Source organism: Cnephaeus nilssonii (assembly GCF_951640355.1).
Source record: "Cnephaeus nilssonii genome assembly, chromosome: 17".
Taxonomy (NCBI): Eukaryota; Metazoa; Chordata; class Mammalia; order Chiroptera; family Vespertilionidae; genus Cnephaeus; species Cnephaeus nilssonii.
Window position 1 is genome coordinate 15,424,334 of NC_137088.1, and position 14,153 is coordinate 15,438,486.

The window sequence follows — 14,153 nt, forward strand, 5'->3', positions numbered from 1 at the left end:
GGTTTAGTTTCTAGGCATTGTAATAAAAGTTCTTACTATTAAAAATTTAATGCTAGTTAAAGCTACTTAAACCATGAATGTTTGGGCATAGCTTAGAATTTAAAGGGACTGCTTTAAGAAAACATGTCTAGCTTGTTTTACTTTTCTCTATGAATCCATTTCTGATAAGACAGTTTGTCCTTCCTCTTTTAGAAACATAGTTTTGATAGACACAATCCATTTCCAATACTCAGGATAGAGTACTATTTGTTGTGGATTTGGATTTAAATATTAAAAGAAAATCTAGAAAGGTGATGGTGAGTAGAATAATGCCCACCACCGCCCCTCACTCCAAGGTGTCCATGTCCTAATTCCAAAACCTGTAAATATAGGGTGTCCCCCAAAATGTATATACATGTTGAATGATTATAAAATCAGTGTTTATTAACATACAGTTCATTTTCAAAATTTAAAAGAATCTACAGGAATGAATGACTTTTTTTTTTGTCAATGCCTGCTTGCAAACTAATGATCCTTCTGGTCCAGGCACTGCTGATAATGTGAAGCGAAAACATCAAGAATCATTTTGTTTGGTATGTGTGCACCCTCCATTCATCAACTGTTGCCAGGTTTGTACCATAAACTTTATCTTTTATGTATCCCCATAAAAAAAACTCTAGTGGATAAATTTTCTTTGTTCAAAGCTTAGTCTTGCTTCACCCATTATTTCAAATCAGTTAAGCCTGAAAAGGAGTGAAAATTAAGTGAATTATCAGTTGTTAAAGTCTATATACATTTTGGGGGACACCCTGTATCCCCAAAAAAGTATACACACTTTGAATGATTATAAAGACAGTGTTGGTACTTCAACTATGTTTTCAAACTTCCAGTGACATTTTAGGAAGCATTTCCTTTGTTCAAAGCTTAGTCTGGCTGAAAAGAAAGAAACATCAACTGAGCTACCAGCTGTTAAAGTGGGTATACATGTTTGGGGGACACCCTGTATATTACCTCCAATGACAAAGGGGACTTTGCAGATCTGATTAAGAGTCTGGAGATGGGGAGATTATCCTATACTATCTGGGTTAGCCTTATGTAACCACAGGGGTTCTGGTAAGAGGGAGGTAGTAGTGACAGAGTTAGAGAAGGCCACATGATGACAAGTAGAGGTAAGAGGGAGGGAGGGAGAGAGAATGAGATTTGAAGATACTACCCTGCTGGCTTTGAAGATAGAGAAAGGGGTCACATGTCCAGGAAAGCGTACAGAAGCTGGAAAAAAAAAGGAATGGATTCTCCCCTAGAGGCACCAGAAGGAATGCAGCCCCGCCTACATGTTGATACTGGAAGTTCTATCCTCCAGAAATGTAAGATAATAAATGTATGTTGTTTAAAAACCACTAAATGTGTGCAATTTTGTCGCAGTAGGAATACATACTTTGACCTGGAAGTGGGCTGCTCGTATAAAAAGCAACTAAAAAATGTGGAAATGTCTTTGGAATTGGGCAATGGGCAGAGGCTGCAAAAATGTTGATGGCCCTGATAAGGAGTAAGTACTTAGATGGCCTTACACAACCAATGGTACAAATATGGATATTAGTGGCTCTGCTAGTGAGGGTTTAGATGAAAGTGAGGAATGCAGTGGAGAAAACCTGTATTTTCTTAAGAGAATATTCAAATCATCCTACGCTGACTGTTGGTAGAAATGTGGGCTTGAAAGGCATTCTTAACAAGGGCTCAGGAGGAAATGAAAAAGTTGTTTTATTGGAAACTGAAGGAAATGGGTTTCTTATTATAGAGTGGCAGAAAGCTTAGGTGAAATGTGCCCTACAAATATGATATGAAAAGTGGAACTTCTAAGTGATAACTCAGAGAATTTAGCTGCAAAAGTTTTCAAAGTATTGAAGATATGACCTGTTTTTGATGTTGTGTTGTTTATAGTAAAATGTAAAAGAAAAGAAAAAATTGAGTTAAAGAAAACCTGTTAAGTGACAAGACAAACCAAAAAATCAGGACTTGATGATTTTGAAATTCTCCTTCAATCCAGATGTCAAAAAATGTGTAATTTTAGGACTTCTGAGCTCTAGAACTATAAGATAATAAATCGTTGCTGTGGAAAGCCACTAAGTTTGCAGTAATTTGTTACATCAGCAAAATGGAACTAATACCATGGTAAAATGAGAAGCCCCAGGCGAATAAAGACTGTGTTTGGGGGGAGGGGGCTCCTGAGACACATGATGAATTGATGATTGACACATACTATTGCTCCTATCCTTCACCAGGCCTGGAAAGCATATGTCTAAGGCACATAACAACTTGATCATCAACAACACCATCCCCAAAACTAAATGACCTATACACTGCAATGGATCATTTGTCATAAGTCTAAGGGTCACCTGGGAAGTTCTGATGGGCTCGCTCCTGGGTCTGCAGTAGGCTAAAATCTATGGGATGCTGGCTGGTCTAGAATGGCCTCTGCTGGGATGACTTGGCTCTTTACCTTACAGTACCTCATCCTCCAGCAGGCTGGCCTGCTTGTTCTTGTGAAAGTGGCTGGGTTCCAGAAGAGAAAACAAAGCATGTGAGGCCTCTTGAGGCCAAGGCTCTGAACTTACCATCACCTGCTGAGCAGAGCAAGTCTCACAGCCAGCCCAGATTAAAAGGGTGGGGAGCCTGAACGGAGTAGTTCACTGGAACTATGAACCAGGAGACCAGGGTTGGATTCCAGGTCAGGACACATGCCCATGTTATGTGCTTGATCCCCAGTAGGGGGAGTGCAGGTGGCAGCTGATCAATGATTCTCTCTCATCGTTGATGTTTTTATCTCTCCCTCTCCCTTCCTCTCTCTGAAGTCAATAAAAAATATATTTTTTAAAAAAAGGGGGCGGGGACACACCATCTCTTACAGGAAGGAACTGCAAATCCCCAGGAAGGCAAGTTACAGGGATGGGTGAAAAAATTTGGCAATATTTTTGCATTAATGTACCACATTTATTTTGTTCATGACAAAAGCAATGATAATGAATCTTCAAATGGAAGTTAGGTCCAAGAATCCTGATATACCTACAAAATATCAGTTTTTGAAATCATTCAACTGATAATATAGTCTAGAGAAGGAGGGAGGGAAGGAGGCAGAAAGAGCAAGAGGCTGATCAATGGTATAATCAAACTATTCCTTGATGGCAGAGCCAGAAAAAAAGACTATAAAGTTTGACTGTTACCCCTACCATGGGAATGAGTTACTGACAAATGTTTTACTATAGTTGGGATGACTTTTTCCATGTCATAAATGCAAAATTCTTCTGATCATCAAAAGCATCTATTTGCAGAAATAATCTTCTGATATATTATCAGTATTAATTTTAGTTTTAGTCTATTAAATGATCTTTTTTATAAATTAACCTATGTAATCAACTCTTAAATGAAAGATATATATATATGTAATTAGCATGAATGTCAGCTGAAATTGAACATGGATAAGACCCATGATATCACATGTTCAATTTTCTAGAAATAATATTACACAGTAATCTACAACAATAAAGACCCGAGTGGCACCACAAAATGCTACAGCAGGGAAATGTGCGAAAGACTAGAGACATTCATAAATTCATAAAGATTAGTTCAAGATGTGTTGGCTAGGTCAACAGCAATAGACAATATTATAAAGATGCTTAAGGATCTATCATAGTTTAATAGATGAATTCTATCTAAATTGACTTCAATATTGTTTATACTTTTCTAGATGAAAAAAAGATTTAAAAAAAAATTGAACTGAAACTATTATAGCCTGATAATAAACACTTTCATTTGCCTGCATTTAAAAAGCAATATGCAAGGCTTTTTAATAAAAGTTATCCAGTTTAATCTTCATTACAACTCATGAGGTGGGTATTATAGTCCCATTTTAAAATGATTAAATAATTTATGTATGGTTATGCCACAACTATTAGTAAGTTGTAGAATTGAGATTATAGCTGAAATCAAAGGAAATAATATTTTGCTTCCCTATCCTGCCTCCTATGTCCATGTAAAAGGGTAAGCGACATGCTAAGGACTAAAACCCAGGGATGCTAAAGGCAAAAGTGTGTGCTTTATAGTAACACCTAGGCATTTTCCAGTGCCATAATAATTAATGAGGCTCACTAAATCTCTCTCATCCCCACCTTCTGAGCACATGGTAGCTCTACACCCCTTTTCTCTGATCATTGGATCAGGTCAAATGACTAGATCTGGCCACAGAGGAGAGGAGTGGCATGTGAGTCGCTTCTGAGGCACAGAATTTAACTACCTGATGAAAGAACAACCAAAGTCTTCCTTTGTCCCTAGACAGTTGTCAATAATGTTAAACTCTGTGGATATACCATCATCCTGGGTTCCTGAGTGATTACAAAGAAAGCAGTACTAAGAACCAGAAATAAACCTTTGTTGATTTAAGCCTCTGAGATATGGGGGTTGTTGATTATAGCAGCAAATTCTAGTATCTCCTTACTGATACCTATCATGTTCATTTTTCTCCAAGAGAAGACCCTTTGTAGGCTGCACCAAATCCATACACTGCTCCTTGAAGAGTAACCAACTAATCTCAGCATTGCAAAAAAACTCAGGGGTAAGTTAAGCAGACATTTGCAGATATAAGCAGGACCAACCCATGCATGAACAAAATTAAGAAAGCATTTCTAGGTAATAAAAAATAGTAGACATGATGCTGTCTCTCATATTATCAAATGGTAAAAAGTCAGTTATTTTTTTAACTTCTAATTTATTACAGAGCAATATGTGGTCTTGCCATATGAATTCATGTGATCTCACTGACCAGCTCATAGCTAGCAACCCTTTGCAACTCCACATGTGAATCTGACAACACCCAACTGTCTGATGAGATGTGCAGTTTAAAATTGCTATAGAAGTTTCTAAAAGCTTGCTTTCAATTTTTAGAACTAAATCTCTAAAGACCAGTAATCAAATGCTTGTGGTGCTTCACCAATTCAGGTAACCACATCTTGAGTAGCACTACTAACCAATAAAGCTTCATTGATTTGGCTTTAAAAGTAACCTTTGAATTTGTACAACCAGAAACTCAGAATTTCCCATAGTTGTTTTTTTTTTCCTTAAACCTACATAAGGAAACTGTGCTGAATAGCATTGGATGGAAACAAGATGAATACTCTGGGGAGCATTAGCAGAACTTTGGTGATGAAATGAGCAATCTCAATGCAGCGAATCACAAATATTTCTCTTAGCCATACTTACTAAGCATTTTACTGATTCCTAATGGGAAAGACTTAATAGTTAATGTCAAAACATTGTGTATATTATTTATAGTTTGTTGCGCAGAAATCATTCCTAAAGACAGAGTAAACTAGTCACAGTTTCCAATCCCCAGGGTAGGTCTGGTATTCTAAAGTAATCTTTTGTGGTCTTAAGAAAACAATCGCAGTTATAGGAGTGCTAAACAAATTGCACAGATAAATCTAAACCGTGGACCCAAGATTGACAATTGTTATATGAGAATTCTTGGTTTCATTCTGAGCAGACTGCGCTGAAACAACTTAGAAGGTGCCTTAGCATAATGTATTCCTATTCTAACATGCTGCACCTTAGGAATTTTAAGAAAGGTATGTATGTATACACATACACACACGAGACACACATATCACATCTATGTATATAAACCAGGGTTTCTCAACCTTGGCACCGTTGCCAACTGGGGCCAGTAATCCTTTGTTATGGGAGCTGTTCTGTGCATTGTAGGATGTTTAGGATTATACCTGGGCCCTCCCCACTAGATACCAGTAGCATGGCCCTAGTTGTGACAACCTAAAATGTTTCCAGATTATGTTGAGTATCTTACGAGGTTGGGGGGAATTCGGCCCTGGTTGAGAACTAATGATATACACTATGTATATATATCTATCTTAGTTCATAGACTAAATACCACAGACAAAATAGCTTATACTAGGTGTACCGGTTAATAATGCGGATTTTTTCAATAGATGGAGTTACACATATGTTGATATATATGCGATTTGATATGTATGCTATTTTGTTGTATTGACAACAAGCTTCAAAATTTCATGTCAAATTTTCTGCAGGTGTTTACATCATATATATTTTTACGCTTAAAAATGTCGAATTTCATGCCAAAAAAGAGCATTTGCGGGAAGTTTTAATTCATTACTTTATTTTGAAGAAAAGTGCTGCTGAAAGTTATCGTATACTTCGGGAAGCTTATGGTGAACATGTTCCATCTCAAGATACTTGTGAACGCTGCTTTAAATGCTTTAAAAGTGATGATTTCGATATGAAAGACAAAGAACGTCCAGGTCAACTGAAAAAGTTTGAAGACAAACAATTAAAAGCATTATTGGATGAAGATGCGTGTCAAACTCAAAAACAACTTGCAGAAAGATTAAAAGTTGCTCAGCAAACAACTTCTGATTGTTTACCAGCAAAGGGAAAGATTTTAAAGGAAGGAAAATAGGTGCCACATCTACTGAATGAAAGACAAATGGAAAACCGAAAAGTCATCAGGTAAAATGTTGCTTCGACGGCACGAAAGTCTTTTTTGCATCGAATTGTGACTGACGATGAAAAGTGAATTTATTTTGAGGATCCCAAATGCACAAAATCATGGGTTGATCCTCACATAGTAGAAGATGCTGGGGGTTTTCTGGAGCCTCTTTTATAAGGCACTAATCCCCATTCATGAGGATTCCACACTCATGACTAAGCACCTTCCAAAGGCCCCATCTACTACTACCATTATCTTTGGAGGTTAGGATTTCAATTTATGAATTTGGGGGAACACAAACATTCAATCCACAGCAATATCTTTTAACAAATAATTTCACAGTTTTTTGGGAAATTGTGCATAAATCCATTATGACTCATTAAAAAGCAAACAAGTATATTCTTTTCACGAAAGCAGGTTGGGACAAACTATTAAAAGCATCGTTTAATCAACATTTTATGCAAGCGACTGAGTGTTCAGTATGCAGTACCAGGTAATAGTCTCTGCGAAGCAAAGTTCCAAATATCACTGAAAAATGTATGCTAGATATAAAATACTTGAATTATTCAAAGGGAACAGGATGGGGAAAATGATGTTGAGACATGTGGTTGTGAATTTACATTCCAGTGTGTGGGAATACCAGTCAGAAGACATTCTTGAACTTTCCTCCTAGGACCGGAGGCACTGTACCTTTAAAAGGAGCCAACTGCAGTAACCTGCATAACTCTCATGGAATGTGGAGTGTTCTGGGATTCTGTCTAGTCAGGCCTCTGGCAGGGCTGTGGCAGCTTTGTTTGTGGGCAGGCAGCCTCCTCACATTTCTGCTATTTTATCCTTAAGAAAGTTGCCATGGAGACTGGCATGGCTATGGCAATCAGCCAGGCAGAGGGAGAGGGAGTTTTAAGTTGAAAGGAGCAAGCACACTCACACAAACTCAAGCTCTTACTCACACAAACTCCCAAAATAAACACATCCTTGTGTGTACATAATCAACTTTTTCAAAATACACTTAGTGTCACTGCCTATTTGGGTAAATGGCTAAGCCATTGTTTCTTTTCTAACTTGCCCAAAGAAACATCACCAGATAAGGAGCAGTTAATGAAGTAGGAAAGTAGCACCTATTAAAAGTAATCCATCACAGCTCGTGAACACCCAGCTAGTAGGCATCCAATTGCAAAATCTGTTTGCTTGGAAAAAGGAGTCATGGAAAGAAAAGTAAAATGATACCGTAAACGAGGAATTTATTCTTCATTTGGTAAAAAAAAAAAAAGAATGGGATTTAGGGAAATGATGGAAAATGGTCTGACATTCTCTCTTATTTGCTCACACGAAATGTAAAAATAACACTGAGCTTTGAAGATTCGGTTTTTAATTTTGGAAGGACAGCTGAATTGGGATTTCCCGTAGCATTCTGAACAGATATTGCCCAATATTTGGTGTTTAGAGCAGTTTCTACTACAACCTTCATCTCAAGGTATTTTGTCAAAAGTGATGATAAAATCCTGAAGTATGTCTAAGCTGGTGAGAGGGAAATGCAGGGAAGTCATAAATCCTTCAGAATTCTCAAAAACAGCATCAGAAATGTGGGTGCTATTAGTGCATAAGTCACTAAGTGTTTGTTTGGAGAGTAAATCTCTGTATTGCAGTTTTCATTTACTAGTAAGCAAGCCAAAGTTTCCATCTGCTTTTATCCCAGCATAGACAATATGCAAGAAATCATCTCTATAAAATTCCGATCATTGGGGTGAAGATCATGCAAACAAGCCTCCGATCAGGAAGAGAAATGAGAGGGAAATGTTGGCAAGATGAAACTTTCTGCTTCTTATGAAAGTCAGGTTGACTGTACAAAAGACTGGCGGCTTCAATGCATCACCCACTCACTCACTCAGACAACAAGGGCTTCTGTGTGCCCTTGATAAGCTTATCCAAGGCAGTTCACTTAAGGTTTAAGTTGATACTTTGTTTTCCAGGTATGGGGAACACTCCAGTCTCATCCCATAAACACTGTGTGTATGTTAAACCCTAGCATTTTACAGTCCTCCTGATGACCAACTATGCCTGGATCTTATAGGGTCCCTTTTGTCTCTATATAAATAAAACTTGCTGAGATTGCTAAGAAACTACCTGGTTATTAGAGTTCATATGCACCTGGTTATGAATGTTAATACTGTTCAAATCATCTTGTGGTCTATGTGTTAGCAACATCTGTATCCCTCATCTCCATTTGATTCCCTATTCTCCTTGGCTGATGAATGACACAACAAAAGGCAAGAGTCTGTCTAGACAGAAGTAATTCATCCAAACCGTCTCTTTCTATAACCCACAGAAAGAGACACCACATGTTTTCAAAATCCCACATATGTGAGCATGGAAAATGATAGCAATAACATGAAATTTTACCATCATGTTAATGACAACCCCGAATACCAAAAGTCAATGAATATTCATTTATTTATTTTAAAGCAAAAGACATGCTTTGCATTATAGGAAACTTGGGTTTTTATTATAGAGAATAAAGAATCTTCATTGTGTGACACAATTCTGATTGTATTCAACTATGATATACTTACACGTGTATCAATCTTAGTCCAATTTTCACAAAGAAGTCCTCAAAGGCATCTTGGTAAACCAGTTTAAAGCTTAATTAAAACACCCACACACATTCCTCTAATGTATGGCATTGTTTTCCGCAGAAACAAAGGTAAGAATTTTTAATAAGGACTATGACTTTTAACTTTTCACAAATGAAATGAGCACTATGCTTATGAGTCTCCGCTGACCCATTAAGCTTTGATATTCCTTAGATTAAAAGATTTGCAAACCAAAAGTGTATAAAGTTAGTTCATTACAAAGGTATGTTGAGACAAACAGAAAAAGGCAAAAATAATAATTTTCTTTTGGAAGTGCAACTGTATAGAGGATAATTTTCCTTTGTTGAGGTAAGGCAAGAAGCAAATTGATAGACATTTTATCACAAATTACTGTACTTAGTTTATAGAAATAAAAGTAATTTCTTCAGTAAGAGCTTTTAAGACTGGAGTCATTTCCAACATATATATGATTCTATTGATAACCTGGGAGGTCACTGGGATCAGGATTTGGGTTTTGTGAATATTTGTTCTACTTGTCTTTATCTTTCTATTAAAACTTACCTGCCCTACATTTCATCCCTCCCGAGCTTTGCTCCCCATTATCTAAGATAGTGTCTAATTGTGTAATCTAAATATATACAAATGGCTGAGAGTGAATGAGGTGATTTGATGTTCAGGGTCCATGTATCTACCAGGCACAGTAGGTACAGTGCCAAGGAACTGTGATACTTTTAGAGACTTATGAAATGCTTTTATATTTTTAATTTTAGGTCACAAAAATTATCATATAATGTTAGTATATTTGTGTTTTCACCAACAGTATTCTAAAATAAAAATTTTAAATATTTTTTTATGGAGGAAGGGGCCCATGAAAGTCATAATATGGAATTATTGCTGTCTAGTAAATTATACTCTGAATTGATTAGCAATACCCATTAATTAGTTCTTGTATTTTCTGCATCTTCTAATTCTTTTTGAATGACTTTTATTAAGTGATGGTAACATCTTTTAGAAAGAAAACATGAAGCAAAGATCTTAAGAGATGCTTTCTAATAACTATCTGAGAATTATCAAGTTGAAAAGTCTAATCCTTACAAAATCTGAGGGATGATTGTCAGTGTAAGAGATACCCCTTATTCATGAAGATAAGTCATATTTGCAGTACTAGGTATTTTCATAATCTTTGTGTCAGGTACAAAGAGACAATATATCCTTTTTTTAATATTTCCCCAAATAGCAAGTAGTACAGCTCCCTTTGCCCTTATGACCAATTTTCCATACTTATCCTTATAAAGTATAGGATTATTATAATATTTTCTAGGATTATTTTTGAATGTTAATAAGGCTGCATGAGTGTGATGTCTTGTCTAAAGGTTTTTGGAAACGTTATATAAGAATGTCAAAGAACCTTTGAAATTCAACTCATCTATCTTTTCTCTTATGTGACAGATGATATACAATTTCAAAATAATAATAAAAAGGCAAAAGGGAAATCAGGGACACAGGCAAATATGAATATATTTTTTGATCAATAAACATAACTCATATGAGTCATTGTAGGCACCAGAAACACGACTTGTATTATATAAAAGAGAAGGAGAATTACTAGCTCATGGATTCCAAGGAAAAACTCAATAACTTCAGAAGGGAAGACATACAAATGGTTTTGAGTACCACTGCACTCAAGGAGCTGAATGCCTCCAGGATTTATTAACTTTGTTATTTTATCTTCTTCTCTCTTGTAAGAGGAGCTCAAATTCACAAAGAAAGTAAATGGTGGAACTGGGATTTTAAGGCGGATTGTTTTATCAGTCTGGTACACAGAATGTTTGTTACAGTGGAAATGGTGAATGTATTCAGGGGATCACATAAAAAAATTGGACATTACAAAAAATGCAGACCTAATTAATTTTCTGTGTTAAAACTAAAACATGTAAATGGAAACAGCCAACAGATCATCAAGTATCATGAACTTTAAGACAAAGGTACATTGCCTCATTGCAATGTAGCTTATTGGGGCCATGTAGGTGTTGTCAGTCCTTCTTTTAATCAACAGTGATTGACCTGTCATCAGAGGATGGGATCTTAATAACGAGTTATACTTTAGATTTGAAAGCTATTGTAAAACTTATGTTTATATGAATAGGAAATTAAAGTACAAAGATTTAGTGTTATATCTCCAAAGTTATTATTTTGGTATGCGTGTTTTCTAGAACTGTTTCTTCCCTGAGTTCCTGGATACAGGTCTATATCTGATGAGAATACAAACCTTTAGTAATGAGTTGTTTAATCTGTACCCAAACAAATATCATTATCTGGGATTAAAATTGCAGCCACTATTATCCAAAGAAATTAAAAACAGTAATTCAAAAAGATATATGCATTCCTATTTTCATTGCAGTATTATTTACAATAGCCAAGATACGGAAGCAACCTAGATGTCCATCAATAGACAAATGAATAAAAAGGATCTGGTACATAACATACAATGCAATATTACTCAGCCATAAAAAATGAAATCTTGCCATTTGCAACAACACAGATGGACCTACAGGGTACTATGTTAAGTGAAATAAGTCAGAAGAAGACAAATACCATATAATTTCACTTATGTATGGAATCTTAACAAAAAAATAATTAAAAAAAAAAACAGAAATAAACTTAGATGCAGAGAACAAACTTATGGTTGCTATTTAAGAGGGGGTATGAGGATGAGCAAAAAAAAATTGAAAGGGATTAAGAAGTATAAACTACCAGTGATAAAAACTGTCATGGGGATGTAAAGTTCAGCATAGGGAGTATAGTCAATAATATGATAACTATGTATGGTGATAGGTGGGTACTAGGCTATCAGGTAATCACTTCATAAGGTATATAAATATCTAAATATTGTGTTGCACACCTGAAACTAATATAGTACTATATGGCAACTATAATTTTAAAATAAATTTAAAACAATGATAATTATTTAAAACATCAACTCTTACATCCTGTCAACATAATCTAAAATAAACTTCTTGTCAGTTTTTCGAAAAGACATCTAAAGTCAATTGAACCCACAATGTATTGCATCAGGCATTAAGAGAGCAAAAAATAATCCTCAGTTACTAGGCCAGACCAAACAAAACCATGGCCTCTCAATTACGATACATCCATTTCTGAGGGTCCTCTCTTGTATGCTCATTTAGTTATTGATTGGTTGTTTTAGTTTTCGAATTAAAACAAAAGAAATATTTTAATGCAAGATAGCCCAGTGAGTAATGTGGAAGGGGTATGGGGTTACGGGGGGGGGGGGGGCGGGGGGGGGTGTTTCTCACTGGCTACTAGCAGAGACTCTAAGAATTAGAGTAGTAAAGACAACTACAAGAAATCTTGAAGGCAAAGTCAATTTTATGTTTGACATCCCTAACAGCATACTCTATGCTTTTGTATTCATCGAAGTGAAACACAATGGTTCCCACATTGGATTCATTATCATACTAGAATGAACTTCAAAATGGTGATTAATTTCATGGACCACCAGGAAACGTCAAGTTAAAACCATGGTGATATATTTAAGCACATAGTTAAATCAATAATCTCCATATCTCATTTGGCTGGGTTTTCCTCAACTTTTTCCTCCTTGGGTTGAACTTTAAGCACAGAGAGAAATAATTGTGTGTTCCTCATGTGCCAAATACATTTTACTTACTTCTTTTGTTCTTCATTTGCTAACTCAGTGATTCAATTGGAAAAGTGTGACTAAACCTGTCTAGCCCAATTTGTACTTTATAAAGTTGTTTATTGTTAAGGTTCTGTTATTCCCTGGATATACACAGATTTTTCGTATCTATTTTGGTCCCATTACTTAAATAGAATTTGAAGCTAGATTTAGTGCTTGGTAATTGCCATGACCACAGGAATGGCTTTTTGTTTTTATTTGTTTGTTTTCTTCTAATATAAAAAAGGAAGGAGAAATAAAACCTGTTGAAAAGCTTCAGGTATATCTTCATTTACCACTGAATGCTGACAAGCATGAGAACATTTATATGTCAATTAGTAAAATAGAGGCATATATGGAAGGAGATTTGATTTTGGGTGGTGGGCAAGATATAGATCATGTATCATATAAATCTACACTTAAAACCTATATAATCTTGTTAACCAATGTCACCTCAATAAATTTAATTTAAAAATTAAAGTGAAGAAACAAAACATTGGTAGAAATCACAAATAACCTATCTCATAATGAAAGGTGCCTTCTTCCACCTTCATTTACTCATCTCTACCTTTTACCCTTCTCCTCTGTTTCTTTATCTAATTTATTTAACAAGCACTTTACATTATTGTGGTGAGATCTCAGAAGTCAGTGGGGGGAAAATTTAATCCATTGAAGAAGTCCTCCCAAGTCTTTATTTCCATAACAAACATTTACTTGCACAGTGGTCCTGTGGTATAATGAAAAAATAAAGAATTTGAAGCTAGCCTAGGCCAAGTTTACTTAGCTTCTTTGATTTATTGTAGTTTCTTTGGTAATATTGAATAAGAGGTCATGAAACAAGGTGACTGAGAAAGAGGGCTCTGGAAGTCAGACCACCAGAGTTACAAACCACTTACCAACATGTATTATCAATGCGACCTTGGGAAGTTACTGGCATCATTTGTATGCTCTGGAAAAAGAGATGTTAACAGTATCTACCTTATGTGATTATGGAAATTAAATGAGTCAGATTATACAAAGCACAGTGCCTCATGTAAAGAAAGAGCTCTATCAATGATATTTTTAGTAGAAGAGTGCCCATAAAAATAATTCACAAAATGAAAGCATTATCAAAATTTTAGAACTTTTAAAATTATTTTATGAGAGACATGAACAACCAACAGCAAAACATACGAAGAGATAAAGGTACACTTCTCCTTGTCCTAAAAGTAATGGTTAGACTGATGATGAGACAGGATATCTATACTAATAAAAGCCTAGGTGGTCGTCATGCCCTCACGTCGTCACAATCCATCACCAGGGTGGGCAGGGCTGACACTGCGTGTGCGGCACGGGGGCGGGTCCTGGTGGCTGTTCCGCAAGGCTTCCGCCA